We start from the raw sequence: 19,862 nt of genomic DNA, 5'->3' as shown, positions 1-19,862 counted from the left end.
TTGTTCCATCTCCCTCTCTCTCACTTCTCTGTTCACTATCACCATTCATTATCAACACCATCAGTGCAGTAACCAAACAATAAGTTATCACGCCGTATCCATCTGTCATCACTAACCAACCGACAATATATTTAATGTCAGTTTCAACAAATGAAACACCTGTATCTGTTAGTATATGGTGGAGATGGTTCCCATATTTTAGATTGCGACGAATTTTTGAATCATTCAAATCATCCTAAATACAATGTTGTTTACAAGGAAATTTTTCGTAATGTACCAGCATGATTTGTTCCCTTTTTTTAAGTTGCATTATTATTTTTAACATTGTATTTGCACAAATAGATTATGAATTAACAGTATAATTGAATATTTTGTTTGCCATCAACATGACCCGTGCGGCAGCATGGGTGCAAGGTCTAGAAATGAGTTGTCACGAATCATCAAGGACTCAACAGCAAGTTGGTCTTCCAAATCACAAAATAAAGTGGAAGGTCGGAGTGCCTGTTATGTTATTGCAAAACTTGGACATTACTGCAGGCCTTTGCAACGGAACAAGGTTGATAATTACAAAAATGGGTAGATATATTCTTGAAGGAAAGGTAATAACAGGGAGCAATATTGGAGAAAAGGTGTATATCCCCAGATTATCTCTTTCACCATTTGACACAAGAATTCCGTTTAAATTCAATAGAAGACAATTTCCCACCCGTGTATGCTTTGCAATGACTATTAACAAAAGTTAAGGCCAGTCTCTCAAACAAGTTGGAGTATATCTTTCACAACCTGTGTTCTCTCATGGTCAACATTATGTTCCTATTTCGCGTGTGACTTCTAGGAGTGGGCTTAAAATACTTCTGACAGACGACGATGGGGTTTGCATCAACAATACTTCAAATGTCGTTTACAAAGATTTTTTTTGCAATTTATCATGAATTGAATTTTGTTGTGTCCCAATTGTATTAACTCACTTATAAACTTTATGTTTCAAGGTTTGATACTTACTATTAAAATTTGCTTTTAGGATTTACACATATGCAATTTTTATGACACGTGCGGCAGTACGGGTGCAAGGACTAGTAATACTAAGGTTCACAATGCATGCTCATTATGAAACCCTAAACCTAAACCTAATCCTGCCTTTTTTGAGAGGTTAAAAAAATCTTTCTGAATTAAAGGTTTAAAAAATCTTTCTGAAAATAGTCTATGCAGGGATTTGAACTCGCACTCGCAACCCATAGCCTCCATCCAAGCACTTTAACCACTTAACCAGTAGCTGTTTTAGTGTTATAATATCGCTTCCACTAATACATTATGATTGAAATGAATGAATAGCATATCATGAACAAACCAACAATGAATTAATACAGCAGTTGATATCAACAATTAAAAAGAATACACAAGGTCAAGTAATACAAGGCACAATTAACTTTTAATTTGACGTTATGCTTTTTGTTTCATTTTACGTTATACCTCCTTCACACATTCTTTACATGTTTATTATGGATTATGGATGGATGGATTCATTTCTATCACAACCTTTGAACTGCTTTTTTTTTTATTCCGTAACTAATTTTTTAATTATGACTATACACTCACTCATTATATATACAACCACTAATATGATCTCAATATTTTTAGTTTCTACATTGAAAACATTGTGTATAAATATGTGATTTTGTGCATCATATTTTAGGTTTTGTTCATCATCACTTTCAAGTAACAATTGGATAGTTTATCTTCAATTTTGTATTGTTGTTTTTCCACTCACTTTTACTCTTCATCTTTTGATTATCAAAGTCTAAAACAAGAGTGTTCTATTTGTGGATTGGAGTTTGCAATAGGACAAGCTTTAGGTGGCTACATGAGGAGACAAAGAGCTTCAAATATGAAAGGAAATAACAATATTCACAATTCTAATAATACTATGTGGTGGTAGTAGTCTTGATTCGCTGCAAAAGATGAAAGCTAGAAACCAGTGAGTTTTGGTGTTGGATTTGGATTTGAATCCATTTTTCAATATTTCTTGGTATTAATTATATGACGATTTATTCATTAGTGTAGGTACAATGTGTAGGTACAATTTTTCTCTTATCTCTTGATTATTAACTGGTTTCTATGATATGATAATTGATAGGGAGTCAAGTTACTCTTAGATTGATCAAATAGTTAAGCTTCAAATGTTTATTAGTCTATTTTTCGAACTTTCTTTTATATATATTTTTTATTCCTTAATGTGTATGTGGATTTTTGATTTTTTTTTGTGAATTAGGATAAATGATGCTTCTATTTTTTATTTTGTTGCATCATTGATGGTGAGGAAGAAGCTTATTAAAAATGGTTGTTTATCGTCACTTTCTCCTGAAACTATTGGATGATTCCTCTTCAATTTGGTGTTATAGTTTTTCTTCTCTTTTTTACTCTTTATTTTTTGGCTATTAATTAATACAAATTGGTAATATAAATAAGGGGTATATTTATAAATAATACTGTTTTTTTATAAAGGTGAAGACAAGTGTCTACCATTTTTTCGTATAAAAATAATAATAAACATATTACTCCAAGTATAATGATAGAGATAAACAATGTGTATGTGTAATTAAGATAAAGATAGATAAAATTGAGATGAATAAAGAATAATGCCTCTAAAAACAATATATAGAGAAGATTAAAGGATATGATCCAAGTTACACATCTATCTCTCTATCTTCTATATATTTATATATCTTTGAATTTGTACATCTAAAAAAAATTTACACTATTAATTAACAACTTGACTTTCCAATTATCTTTGAAGAATTAAAGAATTAATTAATTATCAAATTGAATAGTTTCCTCCACTATTGAAAAAAAAAAGGAACTTCCCATTCTGCATGTCACACAAAATGAAAGGAGAAAACAAAGACTTACTTGACGGTTAGTACTATATACCTCAAAGAAAAATATGTATGCTACAATTATTAAATAATTAAATCCATATGTCCACATAAAATAAATAAAAAAACGTATACACTAATCAAATTGTCAGAAAATTTAGGAAAAGTCAGTCCTAACATTATAAGATGATTAAAATGAATATGATATCCAAAAAAAGTTCCATTCATTAGATTGGAAACTCTAAAAATGAACGTTTTAATTTTTTCAATAAAATCTTGCCCCAACTTATCTTATATATGCATGATTGCCCAACTCTACTACCATGATCATTTATGCTTTTCTGCTTTGTTAAGGTGATGTGGTTCTCCTTTTACTTTCCTTTCCTTATTTTTTGTGTTTGGGTATACATTTTCGGTCCATAAATTGGTTTTTTTTTTAAGGAAGGTCCGTAAATTGGTTGATATGTTTTCTCAAAAAGAAGTTCATATATCCCACACATATATCATATAAGATTATACATAGAGAACACATTATTTTCTTAGACTAATACAGTTTTATTTTCATATTTTATCCATAACAACAGAGAGAGGTGTGATCACTAAGATGTACTTTCAAGATTTGATACTTACTATTAAAATTTGCTTTTAGAATTTACACATATGCAATTTGTATGACCCGTACGGCAGCACGGGTGCAAGGACTAGTATTTTTCTAACCAAAAGTTATGTCTTCTACTGCTATTATATCTTTTACAATCTTCATGTTATAATTTTGAGTAACATACCACATATATTAAGGATAAAATGTATTCCCGATACTTCAAAAAACAATATCGTTATCAACAAATAAATTAAAACGATCGAACCCGGGTCACCTGCATGACAGGTGGGAATACTTACCACTATATTACAACGATTTGTTGTTCATTTATCCATTTCTAACAAATATTATCTAAAATTAATCTAATCTAATAGCAACAAGTTGTTGTTCAGCTTCACCATTGTTCAATAATCGATTACGTAAATGGAAGTAACCTTCTCCTCATCAACTGCAAGAGGTATAATACTTCTCTTAAATTCTCACCATTCTTTATTTTCATTTCTCAATTCAATTTGTTTTATCTCCGATCATTTTCCTCGTCGCAGTTCCTTCCTTGCCGATAACAAAATCAAACACTCGCTATCGGAATCCGTGTTCAATCTCCATCGCACCACGTAACGCAATTATCATTTTCTTCAAACATGCTTTCGCACTAACAAGAGTAATCTCTTCAAGGTATCGAAAATTGATTCATATCAAATTCATATTTTAATATACAATAATTCATTTGCTTGTTTTAGATTCCAAATGCGGTGAATGTGATGTTAATTCTGTTTTCGTAATTCATACCATTTTTTTTCGCGGTCACATTTGAGAAAAAAAATTTCTTCTGAAGAAAGTCTCTGCAGGGAGTTGAACTCGCAACCCATGGCTTCCATCCAATCACTTTAACCACTTGACCAGTAGCTGTTTTGGTGTTATAATTTTGCTTCCACTAATACATGTGTCCTCTTGCCCTAACCCTAATTTAATTTCGATTCCACTTTAATCCATTTAATTTAATTCTGATTTTTGAACTTCATTCTGTAGTTGCGGTTACAAAGGCTATGATTGAAATGTACACAGCCACAGTCCTTTGGTTTTCTCCATTCTGCAATGAATGCCTTGCGGTTACAAAGGCTGGTTTCTATCATTTGAGGAGTTTTGCTCTCCTTTATAAACAACATATCAGGATTTGTCTTTCCACCATTGCACAGGCATGGCTTTCCACCATAACGACGTGGCGATGCTCTCTTACAACATGTTGATTGGTATGTATGCACAAATTTTTCTTAAAAATATGATGCTTTCCCTATACAGTTTCCTTATTTTTGCGGTTTGAAGATGATGTTTGGTGTGTCGTTTTTTGCAGCACCGCTTGATCCCAACCCAGTGACCGAAATCGATATGATGATCAACGAGCTACGCCTTAAGTAAAGGACATACATGGTTGAAGTTGACGTTGAATATGTGTGTGGTTCTGTGTGATTCGTCGTTGAGTCTAAGACATTTTGTACTAAGCTTTGATGTAATTTTCCATTGTGGTGTTTCTGTTCTTTCCATTTTCTGTTTTCATGAATAAGATAATGCAATCCTTATATGGATGAGTTTTTTGCATTTCAGCAAGAGTTTTTGTTATATTTTTTTTTCTGTTTTCTTTGTGCCAATGAAGCTATGTAATAATATACCTCTTATGAGAATTGTGAGAACAATTTAGTGATCTATTGTCTGCTTAATTTATTTGTTGACAGAGCTGCATTGCTGCATAACTCTATTTGATTTGTCAAATTGTTGCTCAACCAATATGTATATACACATAAACAAAATATGCTCCTATAGTGTCCATTAGGTTAAACACAGTCGATAATGGTCCAGAACTCTATCATTTGATTGTATACATAACATAGTTGTATTTGATCATCATTCCATTGTAAGCTTGAAAGTATTTGATCATCATTCCATTGTAACCTTGAAAAATTCCTTCCTTGCATTTCAATGTTTACAAGCAAGTAGCATATACAAAATCCTATGATGGATGACATACCCATGCATGTTCTGCACGTAATGTAAGAGCTATTTGTAAAGATAAAGTACAAGAAGTTGAAAGATATATAGTAAACCCTACTATCATTATACAAAAATCATGCCTTCTCCAAAAAAAAAATTAAAGAAGGGTAACATTGCAATCTAACACTAATAAAATAAATCCTGTTACGTGTGGTCTGTATAACCCTTAAGTGAATTGGCTTTAACTTTTTTTTTTCCTTTTGGTACAATAATTGGCTTAAACTTACCATGAAATACATGGTATGATGATTGTGACCGTTTCCTTTCTAATGCAGATGCTTTATAAGATAATGCAATCCTTATATGGATGAGTTTTTTGCATTTCTCCATGAGTTTTTGTTATATTCTTTTATGTTTTCTTTGTGCCAATGAAGCTATGAATTAATATGCCTCTTATGAGAATTGTGAGAACAATTTAGTGATCTATTGTCTGCTTAATTTATTTGTTAACAGAGCTGCATTCTTGCATTACAAAACAAAGGTTGTGTTACTAAAATTAACCCATAGCATAAGCGCTTTTGTTTATAGTGGCATGCATATAATAAAAGCTGGTATTTTTAACCTTATGGATTCTTGAATTCATGGAGCATAGACTATTACTACCAGGGCCTATGAATTTTAATTATAGTCGATATCTAGGAAATATTTGACACACTATTGCTATAGAGTGTACACCAAAAAAATTATTGCTACTTTAAAGCATATAGTTATTTAAGCACTAGACAGATTTTTCAGCATTGCATTGACACACAAATTTTAATAAAGTCAAGCAGAAGAGTCTTCTTCCCCTTGAAAAAATGATTGTTTTTAGTTAAAAAAATTATTTCTTCTATGTGATGTAAAAGTGGATTTTGAAGGTTTGATAAAAGTGGAAAATTTGCCCTAGCATTATATATTGTCTTCCGTTAAAGAATGTTGGTTTTTAATTAAAAAAATTATTTCTTCCATTTGATATAAAAGTGGATTTTGAAAGTTTAGTAAAAGTGGATTTTTGATCATGAAAGTTTATTTTTGGTGTTTAACAAGTTTTTTTTTTAATATTGTTTATAAAATTTGGGTAATCATTCATATATTGGTTTCAAGAAAGAAAAAAAAAAAAAAACTCCGTATTGTATGTATTGATTGAAGACCGTTATTTTGTGTGAGTTGGAATATGATTGATTGAGAAGATATCAATGGACTTGGCAGTTATTTTGATGGAATATCAATTGCTATAACTACTGTTAATTCTAATTATTGGGACTTTTCACTCTCAATTTTCATGGAATATCTAATTATGGAGACTTTTATGCTTGATTGAGGAAAACCGTTTTTCATTCATGCCAAGGTTGCGCCCAACAGTTAAAAAAAAACTGATATTGCAAGTGACTCTTAGGTTGAGTAGTGAGATTTTAATGAGATACCACAAATTCTGGTGTATATATAGATCATGGATCATCACTCTATTATTCACTAAACATTGAAATCAAAGTTCTAGGTGAAACTCTTGCTTCGTGTGCATGCTACTACCATGGCTCCACTCATCACTCATGTTGCCGCCATTGTTGCTGGAAAGATCAACATCAAACTTTGAGTTCGTGTCGTCCATGTTTGGACCGTTTCTGAGTTCAACAATCCAAATGAGGATAACTCTATTCACATGTTATTGCTTGATGACAAGGTTGGTTTTTTTTGAAATTATATAATGTGGTCTTATATTTTGAAAATTATATTTGGCTCAGGTTGTTTTATATTTCACCTTTGTTTAACTTATAAAAACAGCTTGGAAAGATACAAGCATCTGCTAAAAAACATTTGGTGCCAAAGATAAGGTCAAATGTGGAAGAGGGATCTGCATATGACATTGAGAATGTTTTGGTGACTAAAAATGATCCTAAGTATCAGGTTACCCAACATAGGTTCAAGCTAACCCTTATAGACAGGACAAAGTTCTTTAAAATTGATGCAAGTACCATTCCTTTAAATCATTTTGATTTTATGCCTTTCAATGAAATATTGGAAGCAGAGAGGGAGGAAAAAATTGTCGGTGAGTGTCTAGATTTGGAGTAATATATTGAGCATAATGTTATTTTCTTTTGTGTTTGCGTATGTTTTTTTATATCGTAAGCATTTTACTGTAAATCCATTATGCGTAGATGTGATTGGACAAGTCGTTGAGAGAGATGAATTGAAAGAGAAGGATGTTAATGGCCGTAGGAGTAAGCTATTGGATCTTACCTTGCAGGATTCTGAGTATGTGGTTTAAAAAATTCTCCAAGTTTTATGTTTTCAAATTTTGTTCATTTATATTAACCAAGTGATATGTGTGTTTCAGAAGTAGGAGAGTTCATTGCACTCTATGGGCTAACTATGCTGAGAGGATGAATTCATTCCTGGCAGCTCATGATCCATCATCGCCTGTTGTGGTTTTGATCCAACAAGGCAAGCTAAAAAAATACCAAGGGGTCATGGGCGTTTCCAATGCTTTTTTTGGAACTAAACTACTGCTGAATGGTGACTTGCCTGAAGCTATTGAATTCAAATCTAAGTAATATAATTTTAATTTGTCGAATTTTGTTTTTTCAGTTTTTGAAGTTATTACTGGGCTTTAGACTTCTAACTGATTTCTGCCCTTGGTTGCTAACCAGAATTGATGGTGGAGATGTGCAAGTGTCCCAATGCATAAGTCAGAATACAACTTCAACAGTTGTCTCTTTGGTTGATGATATGCTTCAGACTAAGCGAATGACAATTGAGGACTTAATAGAGGAAACTGAGGTATGCTATGTGACACTGTATGAATTGAAGTTAGATTTGTTAAATGCACCATTTTATCTTTTTTTATTGTTTCAGCAATGCCAAGGGATTGTTCTCGCTACAATTTGTGAGATCGAATCAGAATACAGTTGGTATTACCAGACATGTACAAAGTGCGCAGGGAGGGTGAGGACTGTTGCAGGTCGTTTATATTGTGGAAAGTGTAACACTGGTATCACATGTCAAATTTTGATGACTTTAGGTTCACATGTCAAATTTTGGATGACTTAATTTGTGCTTGCAGTGTTTTTGCTAACACGGTATCAGTCCCTCCCTCCCTACTCCAATCAGCCATTCTCACTTGGTTCTTTGAATACTTATCAGTTTTCTTGAAGGTTGATGTTTTTGACAGAAATATATAGATTTTTCAATTTAGCTATTTAAAGGTGCCAATGGGTTTAGGTGAAATTGATGAACTATATAAGCAGTTAATATTTTTTCTTTTTCAATTTAGCAATTGGTTTTATAGCATGTGTTTTTTATACTACTTTACAATATACAACATGTGTTTTTTATACTACTTTACAACATAACGATGGTGCTTTTTCCAACATACAACAAGCTCAAAAAACTGCATATAACATGGATTAGTTGCTAAATGGTTAATCATATCATATAGCGAAGATCATAAAATATTGTCAGCTAAAACTGTGCTAGAGATTATAACTTTAATTTTTCTTTAGTCAGCAAAGCAAGAAATTAGGAAAAGATAGACCTAAACTGTTTTGGCCATAAATAGAACTCAGCCGATGTTGGTGGCATGGCTGATTCTGCAGCGCCATCATTGGTACTAGCATGAAAATGCTGGAAGAGGTTGTAATGATAGTAAGCCGTATTCGAGTCATACGGAATACCATAGGGGACTGAAGCCATTAGTTGCTGATGTTCAATGGCCAAGTAGTTGATGTAGTTACTGCTGCTGGTGTTAGTCAAGTTTGCAACACTTTGTTGTGGATTGTTCTTCTGAATGTCGTTGTCAGCAGAAGCTTTCTGTTCTGATTCTAGAGAATGCTTCAGGCGTTTAGCTGCCCCGCCTACTGGAAGAGAGCTCTTCATTATCGTTTCCACGTCGTATTTGTTCATCTCAAAGTTTATCACTGCATTTGCGCCTCGGAACTTTATGGCCGCAGTGTCGTAGGCCTCTGCAGCTTTCTCTTCAGTTGCTGTTATCATGTGATCACTATTTATTCTTCATCTCTTTCAATTCTTTTGCATTATTGGAAACCTAAGATATAGGAAAATAACAAAATATATAAGGTAAGCCATGAAAGGTTTTAGCATTGATCCATACCCAATGTCAATTTTTATTTAACCGCAGTTGCCGCAAAGATCCTTATTTTTTCAAAATGGATTTTCTGCAATCAACTTTAATTTGCAGCTTGATGTAGGCCTTTTGATCAAAGAAATAAATTTTATTTTTTAATCTAAAAATCTGCAACTGATGGCTACATAGTAAAGTTACATGTAGAAAATTTTCAAGTTCTCTTATTAAGATACCAAGTTCACATTGCCACCGTTTCTTTCACACCAAACACATTCTTTCTGTAACAATTATATGGGACGTGTTATACATGCTTAAATATATTTTTGACAGATCACACATGCTTAAAATATGAATTAAAGTTTATTCTTAATTCAATGAAATCTTTTCTTCTATAGCATATAACATATGATTTCTTTGTACATTGGAAACTAAACAAAGAAATGACTCTTACAGGGAAGTTGGTAGTAGCAGTGGGATATCCACCTACAAACCGTGCTATGGCAATTTGCAATGTTTTAAAAACCATACCTCTATCATGAATTGGATTTTTTTGTGTCCCAATTGTATTAACTCACTTTTAAACTTTATGTTTCAAGGTTTGATACTTACTATTAAAATTTGCTTTTAGGATTTACGCATATGCAATTTTTATGACCCGTGCGGCAGCACGGGTGCAAGGACTAGTGTTATGTAAAGTTCTGGTTATATGTGAGGTTGAAATTTGTATGTGGGGATTTGGATAGAGTGGTCAGGTTTAATGGGTTTATTTTCACATGTCCACAAACCCATAAAAATGGCCCAATCAATAAAAAAACAGTCCACTCATTTAACATTATTTTATATGTTGTGGGGTCTCAATTTTTGTTCTAGTAGTGGATATGCATTTTGGTCTTTAAATTTGCATGCGCCGATCAATTTCATCCCTCGGTTTTCAAGATAGCTAAGACGTCCTTGAATTTTACAAATATCAATCAATTTAGTCCCTCCATTAAGTCTCGTCGTTAACAGTGCTGGCGTGGAGTTCTAAGTCAGCTTCCAAGTGTACATGGACGAATTTGATTGAATATTTATTTTTATTTTTACTTTTTTCTAAATGAAAGTCAATGCAAATTATTACACTGTTAAATCGATCCCTAAATCATTCATTAAAAATCAAGTTGGTCCCTGAACTATGTCATTCACTATCAAATCAATCCTGAATTATTTATCTTATCTATCAATTTGATCTTTGATATTGTAAAATAAATGCTTTTTTTTAGGAATTTGTCAAATAAATGCTAAAAACTAAAAGAATGTGAAGAATATGATTCAATTCCATCTCACTTACGTTAAACTTTGCTCAAACTCGTCTAATTTGGTTACACATGAGGTACATATTCTTCATTTTCACCACATTTCACATTTTTTTAATTATTTCGTAATTTCACTGATTTTAAATTTCATGATTGTTCATGTATTTTTGGTGATTAGTTGCAATGAAAAGGCATTATATTTTGTGTGTTGTTGAAGATTTGATGGGTTGTTTAGATCCCATGAAATTGCTATTTTTTATTATACTTTTCTGGTAAATGATTTTTCCTCAATATATAATAAATAATTCAGGGATCGATTTGATAGTTGGTGACATAATTCTGGGACCAACTTGATTTTTAATGACTAATTCAAGGATCGATTTGATAGTGTCACAATTTGTATTGACTTTCATTTTAAATAATCTTCCAAAAAAATAAAAAAAATCGATCAAATTTGTCCTTGTACACGTGGAAGCTGACTTAGAACTCCACGTCGGTTCTTAACGTGACACATCAACATTGTTAACGTTGAGACATGACAAATGTACTAAATTGATTGACATTTATACAATTTAGGGACGTATTGGCTATTTCAAAAAAATTGAAGGATGAAATTGATCGACATATTCAAATTTGAGGACCAAAATGCTTATTCACTCATTTTTATTTCAAGTGAAAAATCAAAAAGTTGCAAAAGAGTAACAAGTAAAAAATCACAACCTTTTAATTTTTTATTTATTATTATATCTAAGGTAAAAAATCACATTTCCCATCGTGGGAATGGATTTCTTAGACTCTCTTATCTTATTTCTTGCCTTGATTTACTTCATCTACACCGCTTATTTTATCGTCGAAGCAATCAAATACTACTTACTCTATAGATCCAACTAAAATTATTACGATAACACCAACACCAACAACAATAATATTATTATAAGCTTAAAATATCAAGAACATTAGACATTCATCGATAGCTTTTGAAGTTAAAATAATTCAAGGGAATCGTTAAAAAGACATTTTATAGCACTTATTTTAACCTTTAATTGCAATTAAAAGCACTATTAAACGTCCAGTTATTAAAGGTGACATACCTGCAATAGCGCTTTTAAGCGCTATAACAGGTACCGATTTATAGCGCTTATTTAAACAAGACTTGTCTTAACCCAGATTACCGTGGCATGTGAGTGGGATGTTAAAGTACTTTCAATAAGCATATTCGAACAAGTGCTATTAAAGGTCCATTGTTTAATTCAAACAATATTAGCTACACTTAAATTAGACCAGAAAAGAGATGAAAATAAATTTCACTAATCATAAAATGACATATCACATAAGACATTCAAGCCAAGTACCACGCAATGTATTAGTTACAAAATAACCTAATTAAATACAACTCAAATCCAATCAATGGTTGTGGAAATGACAACCTTGATGAATCTCTCATTAATCAACTCCAGAATAAGCTCCTCTTCACTTATTTTGTTTCTCTTAGCCTGCACCATGGGAGGAAAATACTAGAGCTTATAATATCTCACCTCATCAAACTAGACGAAATTTATTTTTCACATTAACATGAAAGTGGTGTAGAAAATTTAAGTTTCAAAATGAATGCGTTTGAAATGAAGTGTTATGAAATTCAAGCATAGAAGTTATACCTTGTGAACAAGGAATGCAGGAGGTGGCGTTGCGACAGAGAAGAATGTGCTCCTAGAAAAAAATACACTCAAAGTCAGACACGAAAGTGATGGTTGGCATGCAAAACATCTCTAGTGAATGACACTGATCTTGTACAATGTGAATAAAATGAGCTTCTAAATATTACTGAATGAGCAAAAAAGGTTATATAAAAGCACCAATGACGAATTAACTAATCAACTTCTAACTAAATCTAACTTTCTATTCTAGGTAGTATAAACAACTAACTGTAGTTAAATTAAGGTGTACATAGTTCTAATTAGTATTACGACCCAAATTATTAAAGATATCCAAAGAACAAAAAAAGGCACCAATTGTGACATCGTGGAAAATTGCACGGGTCCAATTGTGTATGTTCTAAGATCAAGAAAGCCTTTCAAGCGGATGAAAAGAATGACCAAGTTAATTCATTCATTTGTAAGAAACCATTGTGAACCAGTTTTGTTTCATGGCCTAGACCCTTAAATTAAATAATAGCTTTAGCGAAGTGGTTGGGAAAATATTTGAATAGTTTATCACTTATTCAAGTTGGTTATATGCCATACTATACTATCATATATCAAACTCAAAACACGTCAAATTAACATGGGATCCGATAAACAAAAGAAAAGTTGAATGCGTTACCATTTTCAAATTATGAATGGCAACAACTATGACAAAAGGAAACAAAATTGAACATGAAAAATAGATATGAAATGGTGAAAGAGACTTGCAGCAAACACATGAAGAAAAGGAATCGTAGATTTCTTCTTGTTCTTTGTCCTCGAACCTTTGAATGTGTTGTTTTCCATTTTGTGAATACCTTTTTTTTTTTTTTGGTGGAACCATTTTGTGAATACTTTATACAGCCATATAATGAAAAAGTACAAATCAGAATAGGAAAATCACTATTAAACAAACAAAAAAAAATAGTAGGGGTGGCATGTGGAGAATTACAGGATCATTTATCAACACCTGAGGTAGAGCCGTCTTAAATCAAGAGCACCTATGAATCAAAAGAATATCACCATAAATAAAAAAACGGATATACAAAATGGCATCCTATATGGTTATGTAGTAGACCAAATCTCATATATCACTTAAATTGGAAATTGAATGTTGAAGAATGCACTTATACTCAAAGGCAACAATAATTCCATCATAAACTTTTTTGCAAATGTGAAAGGTAGCAAACATGTGATATCATGCAATTGCATATAGGCTTAATAAGGGTGCTTCAAGTTTGAATATAGATATGTTATTTATAATGACCACGAAGATAATTTCAATTTCACTGTACAATGGAGGTTTCCCATCCAAACAATATTACTATCAAACATATTGAACCTCAATTATGTGATATTCAACCATAAAACTTTTAATTTTTTGTAGCAACTTAGAAATGGATATAATATTTTAAAGCGGTGCGATGAGCGGCTTAAGCCCTCCGCACCACCTACCTCCAAATCTGCCGATGGTCCTGTACGGTGGTTTTGGCGGTGGTTTCGGCGGTCGACCTCTTGTGGAGTCGTGAATTGTGTTGCGAGTCTGGTTCTCCGACCGTTCAACACCGATGACTTGTGTTTGTCTTTTTTGGTATGTGGTGGTTGATATCAGATCCGTTTTCTTTCTTGACCGTGGATGTAGGTTTTGTTTGCTCGCAACGTGGGTAGTGATGGATCGGTCACGTGGTGATCTGATATGGCTGTGATGGATTTTTTGTTGTGTTGGGTTGTGGTGGTTTCTATGGTGGTGTTGATACTGGGTTTTTTGTGGTGGTACTCGTGGTGATTTTTGGCGGTGATGCTCGTGGTGTCTGGTGTTAGTTTTTGGTGGTGATGCTAGTGGTAGATGATGATGGTTTTTCGTGAGGATTTATGGTGGTTTTTGTGGTGGTGGTGCTGGTTTTTGTTGTGGCTAGTGGTGGTTTTTGGTGGTAGTTATGTTTTTTTTGTGGGTTTTCTTCATTGGGAGTGTTGGAGTGGAGGTCCTATTCATAAAAAAATTCGGAAGGGGTTGCGGTCGATTTGGGAGGTTGTGATTTGGGTCATTCAGAGGGCGATAAATGGTTGTATTTTCAATAACGAGATAACTATGTGGGATGAGTTAGTGGAGGAGGTTAAGGTTATGTCATGAAAGTGGTTATTAGGGAGATTTAATATTACGGCATGTATGTTTTATGAAGGGTGTTGGAGCCCTCGGGAATGCTTGTTGAGGTGAAGTTTGTTCGTTGACTGCATGTGTTTGCTGCTGTTTTTTTTAGGCTGTGGTTGAGTTCTGTCACTCGTAGGGGCTGCTGTCATGTGTGTGTAGCAGGTTGTCTTCCTTTTGCCTTGTGTTTTGGTGAGGTTGCTGTCATGACAGCATGGTTGTGCTTCGGCTGTGGTCAGCAAGTGTGGGGATTTTTTGTTTAGGAAGATTGCTTTGGTACTGTGTGCTTCCAGTTCCTGTTATTTATTGTTTCTAATTTCCTCTTCTATTTATGAAGTTGGAAATTATGGAGGTTTTTTAGGGAGTTTATGTTGTTTTGATGTTGAGGGGCTATTTGTTATTAGGCCTTCCTTTGCATGTTGTTACTTTAAGATTCCTAGTCTAGCATTCCTTGTGCTCGCTAGGATTCTTTGTGTTTTGAATAAATTTCATTTTATCTTCAAAAAAATATACTCCCTCCGTTTCAAAATACATGTCCAAGTCAACCACTTCACATATGCCAATGCACAATTTTGACCGTTAATATCTTTAATAATCTAAAGTAAAAAATTATAAAAATTTAATATTTTAAAAATATTTGTCGAGATAAATCAAACAACATCTTACATGCTAATATTTGTATTTATACATTAGGTAAAAAGTATGGTCAAAGTAAGTCAAATGAATAGTGTACATTACAAAAATTGGACATGTATTTTGAAACGGAGAGAGTATTTTAAAGTGGAGTTGAAAATCATTATTATTAAGACATGCATCCTTATTAAACTAAGGAAAATGTGGCACTCGTTAAGGATCATAAGTCGTAAGTTGGGGTTGGTCACGCAAGTTTGTAATCTAAGTATGGGCGTTAAGATGTTCAAAAGTTGTGTATAAAAAAATGGAAAACATAAATTCAAATAATTGGAAAAAGACATAATTACATGGTAGCCTCGGAGTCACTTGTTTGTTAGATAAAAAAAGCTTCATTCTTGGGGTGAGAGTGAGAATGTGTCATCAATACCTTACGTCAATAGCTTGTTTATGTTTTTTTTTGGGACCACCCACCTATTTTTGTTTCCCACACTAGCATATGCTACCTTTTGTGCATTTTAGACCTACTCCCTCCGGTCACTATTATAAGTAAAAATTGACTTTTTAAGTTCATTCAATAAATGATGTATGTGGTCTATATATAGACCACATACATAATTTATTGAATGAATCTAAAAAGTGAACTTTTGCTTATAATAGTGACCGGAGGGAGTATCACTTATTCTTAAAGTTTATTAGATTAAGCAACCCCTAAACCTAATAATTTCCCTCTAATTTTTTTTGAGAGGAATTTCCCTTTAATTGTACCGCAGTAAATTCTTATGAGGTTAACCCTAACGAGGAAGAAAATTGCTGTTCACACATTTGAGAAGGCTGGGACACATGTAAAATACGGTTTTGCCCCCTCGACAGTTAAGTACCGAGGATTTAAAAATCCAGCTGCAGTTAACTGCCGAGGAAAACAATATTATAAAAACCTCGGTAGTTAACTACCGAGGAAAACAGACCCTTCTCTTTCTTCTTCTTCTTCTTCTTCCACTTCAATCCCTTTTTTTGTTTTTTTTCTTTCACAACCACAAAAACTGGTTTATATTATAAGCTTGCTTTTGTAGGAGACTAACTCATCTTAGCCTTGGTCAAGTATTGTGTTGTTTCTGCTATCTTCAAGTTATTAATGTCTTCGACGCAAATGGATGATGATGAAGTTTATCAATTTTAGATCCACGTTCACGTTTGTTGTGTTAATTTCACCATGCTTGTTCGATTAACAACTGCCATTAAGAAAATGAATCTTCATATCATGTTTTTTTATAAAAGTAAAAAAAAATTAAAACAAATTCAACCGTAGAAGTAACGATTTTGTTGTGGTGTAAGCTTATTATTATATATATCTAAATTCTTGTTTGTGTTGAAATGGAATTCACAAGTGATATGGTTGAGAATTAATTTTTAAGCTTTGTGGGGCCTATCATGAATGATCATGCTTGCTTTGAGGGGGAAGAAGATAGCCGAAAAACACCAGTATCATTCCTCGGTAGTTAACTACCGAGGTTTTCCTCGGTAGTTAACTGCAGCCGGATTTTTAATTCCTCGGCAGTTAACTGCCGAGGGGGCAAAATTGTATTTTACATGTGTGTCCCAACCTTATGCAATGTGTCAACATCAATTTTCAACGAGGAATGCTAGCGTCAACCGGTTATGCACTCTCTCTTGTATACTCTCCCAATTATACATCCACGTCACCCTATATTTTAGGCTTGTAATCGGCAACCGGTTCTCTCTTTCTTTTTTTATTTTTTTTCTTTTTTTACAAAACAGAAGCCACCACTGTCACCCTATCAGTTTCCCTTCATCTCATTCTCTCTCTCTCTCTCTCTCTCTCTCTCTCTCTCTCTCTCTCTCTCTCTCTCTCTCTCTCTCTCTCTCTCTCTCTCTCTCTCTCTCTCTCTCTCTCTGTCAACTGCACTTGCACGCCACCACCGCTATCCATCAACCGTCTCACACCCACTAACCTCACTCTTTCCCCTACATAGTGGAATGTTCAATGAAAGCTGGTCTTTTTAATACTGAATCTCCTTTCTTTTTTTTATGTTTTATCAAGAGAAGATCTTCTATTTTGGACATCAATAGTGAGAAGATCTTCTGAGCAAATTGGTAAAAGAAACAACAAAAAAATGCATCTCCATGACAGCTCAATAAACCATCAAAACCCTTTTTTCTTCACTGCATAACTCCAATCAAAACCCGTTTTCTCTTCACCACATAACTCTCCTAAAAACCCCTTTTCTCTAGACTGTGTAACTCCCGTTGGAACAGAACCATCACAGCACCACCGCCGCCCAACGGTTGAACTTGGATCTAGAATGGTGTTTGAAGAAGAAAGGGTAATTACAAATGCAAACTTTCTTTGCTTTTGGGTTTCAATAATAAAAGGGAAATGTTAACTTGTGCCCTTGGGGCATAAGTTAAGAAGGCAAATGTAAAAAGTTTTTCTTGGAACTTATGAATTCAATATCGTAAAAATTACAAAAGTTATACTTTCAATATAAAATTTACGTTTAATTTTCATTTTAAACTCCTTAACTTGTACCCTAAGGCACAAGTTAACATGACCCGTAATAAAAAAGCGATAAAGTTTTAGAAATAAAAAAATGTTATAATTCTAAAAACCGCCTAAGCCTATCATCCGGTACATTGTTTTAAAAAACAGATGACGTGTCTTCATTAGTCGGCGAGTGTTTTTAAGAGAGTGTCTGAGCGATTGCCGCTAGCGCTCCTCTAACCCTAATATATTTCCCTCTCAAATTCTTGCCAACTAGTCTTTTCACCCGTGCTGCCGCACGTGTCATATATAGTTGAGAACACTATTACTTGAAGAAATAAATAATCATCCGCTATTTGAAGTGTTTATTGTGAAGGTAACACGGTATATTTAACATAACCGTATATATTTATTGAGAAGCTAATACGGTATATTTAACATACGTTCAATAACTACATAGATTAAGCCACGAAATTGGATACACAACTTGTCAATATTGCACGTGAATAATTACAATAACTAAATACGGTGATTAATAATGGTGAACAAATGCCACAATTGATCATAACAAAATGCTTAAAATATGGATGGATTTCGTCCATATTTGCAATGACATGAAAATACGGTGACTTAGGTCCCAATAATAGTCAAGTAGTGCATTAATAGTACATAACTTAATTGATTTATTAAGCTAAGCTTGTGAGAGAAACACAAAGCCTGCTAGAAAGGCTCCCCACAGTACTGATAACCGAAAAGCCCAGGCAGAAAATCTGCTCCCTAACAAAACCAAAGTCCCATGCAACAGTCTCTCCCAAAGCTAAAAAAGGAAAACCATAGGTATCAAACTGCAACACATCACCACTGCCAACACAGTTGAACCACAGACAACAGTCTGCCGTCCGAAAACCGCACCAGTCACAACCTCAAAGCTTTTGTCTCACTAACCACAGAAAACTTTCTATTCCATTGTCTTCTGAATAAGTTTTACCTGAAACAAAAACACAATTTTCTATAAAATTAGCATCTCCAAAGGACCAACTCCCAATATTTATTAGGATATGTACATCATCGTCATCACATAAAGTAGTATATTGATTTGATATCCCATGGAGATACTTCTTTCTTTCAGATGGGACTGAATCGGCAAACAATATTCTCTAAATGAAATATCGCAATCAAAGAAAACTATCTTAAAACTCAATTCATATTACTTGCTACTTGAAATAATATGAAAATGGGAGACATAATACATGTAGAGCAGAATGTGATGAAGAACGGGCAATGCCTAAACAGATCAAGGTAATTGAAAACACATCATAAATTTTTTAGGAAGGTGGAATACTAACCTGAACAAATTGCTTTTTCAGACTTGTTCAGTTATTTGATCATGTGTGAACAATTCAATCAAGGAAACATCATCATTTACTTGATCGGCATTAATCCCTTCCTGGTTGAATTCAATCCCATCTTGTTTGTGCTCTATATCAGTAGGAATTGGAATGCATATTGTCATTCGCTCCAATGTCAATTTCCATTGCATTGTTGTTGTCTGCCATGCCATGTATTTCAAGAACTTTCTCCTCTAATATAGTTCTGCCTTCTATGTCCTCTTCATCATCATCATCATCATCATCATCATCGTCGTCATCAATAATAATAACATCCTTATTATGAAAAGAGACATCACAATCGGACTCCATCATTTTCCGTCCTTTGTGGTTGATATTGTTGGAACAAAATGTGTTTGACAATGAACCTTAAAGAGTTTTGATGATAACAAGGTATTAAAAATTGTAAATTGGACTAGCTAATATTTGTTCAAGTGTACAGGACCATAATTATAAAGTTACATCATCATTGGTTCTAAATGAGCAAATAAAGAGCTATGGAAACAACAAGAATTTGAAGCTTGGACGCTCCTGAAGGCAACTTGCTCCTGAAGAAAAAGCGCTCCTGAAGTCAAGCTGCTCCTGAAGAAATAGCGCTCCTGAAGTAAGCTGCTCCTGAAGAATAGTGTTTCTGAAGACAAGAG

General features: G+C 33.5%; 2 long non-coding RNA genes and 1 pseudogene across 2 annotated transcripts; 2 read left to right on the top strand and 1 right to left on the bottom strand.

Moving 5' to 3' along the window:
• The first annotated feature begins 3,865 nt into the window (after positions 1-3,865).
• Positions 3,866-5,120, top strand: LOC146924010 (uncharacterized). The gene is made up of 3 exons (XR_015009975.1): positions 3,866-4,149; positions 4,504-4,724; positions 4,826-5,120. It is a non-coding gene; the product is annotated as an uncharacterized LOC146924010 (long non-coding RNA).
• Positions 5,121-7,030: 1,910 nt separating this feature from the next.
• On the top strand, positions 7,031-8,547 carry LOC146924009 (replication protein A 70 kDa DNA-binding subunit A-like; annotated as a pseudogene).
• A 9,744-nt stretch (positions 8,548-18,291) lies between these two features.
• On the bottom strand, positions 18,292-19,550 carry LOC146924008 (uncharacterized). Its single transcript, XR_015009976.1, has 2 exons — positions 19,177-19,550; positions 18,292-18,818 (listed from the first exon to the last, which is right to left on the bottom strand). It is a non-coding gene; the product is annotated as an uncharacterized LOC146924008 (long non-coding RNA).
• Between the last annotated feature and the right edge of the window lie 312 nt (positions 19,551-19,862).

Source organism: Medicago sativa, chromosome 5 (assembly GCF_051527215.1).
Source record: "Medicago sativa cultivar Bolivia chromosome 5, Bolivia_mono, whole genome shotgun sequence".
In the NCBI taxonomy this organism is placed as follows: domain Eukaryota; kingdom Viridiplantae; phylum Streptophyta; class Magnoliopsida; order Fabales; family Fabaceae; genus Medicago; species Medicago sativa.
This window is presented reverse-complemented; position numbering and strand designations above follow the sequence as displayed.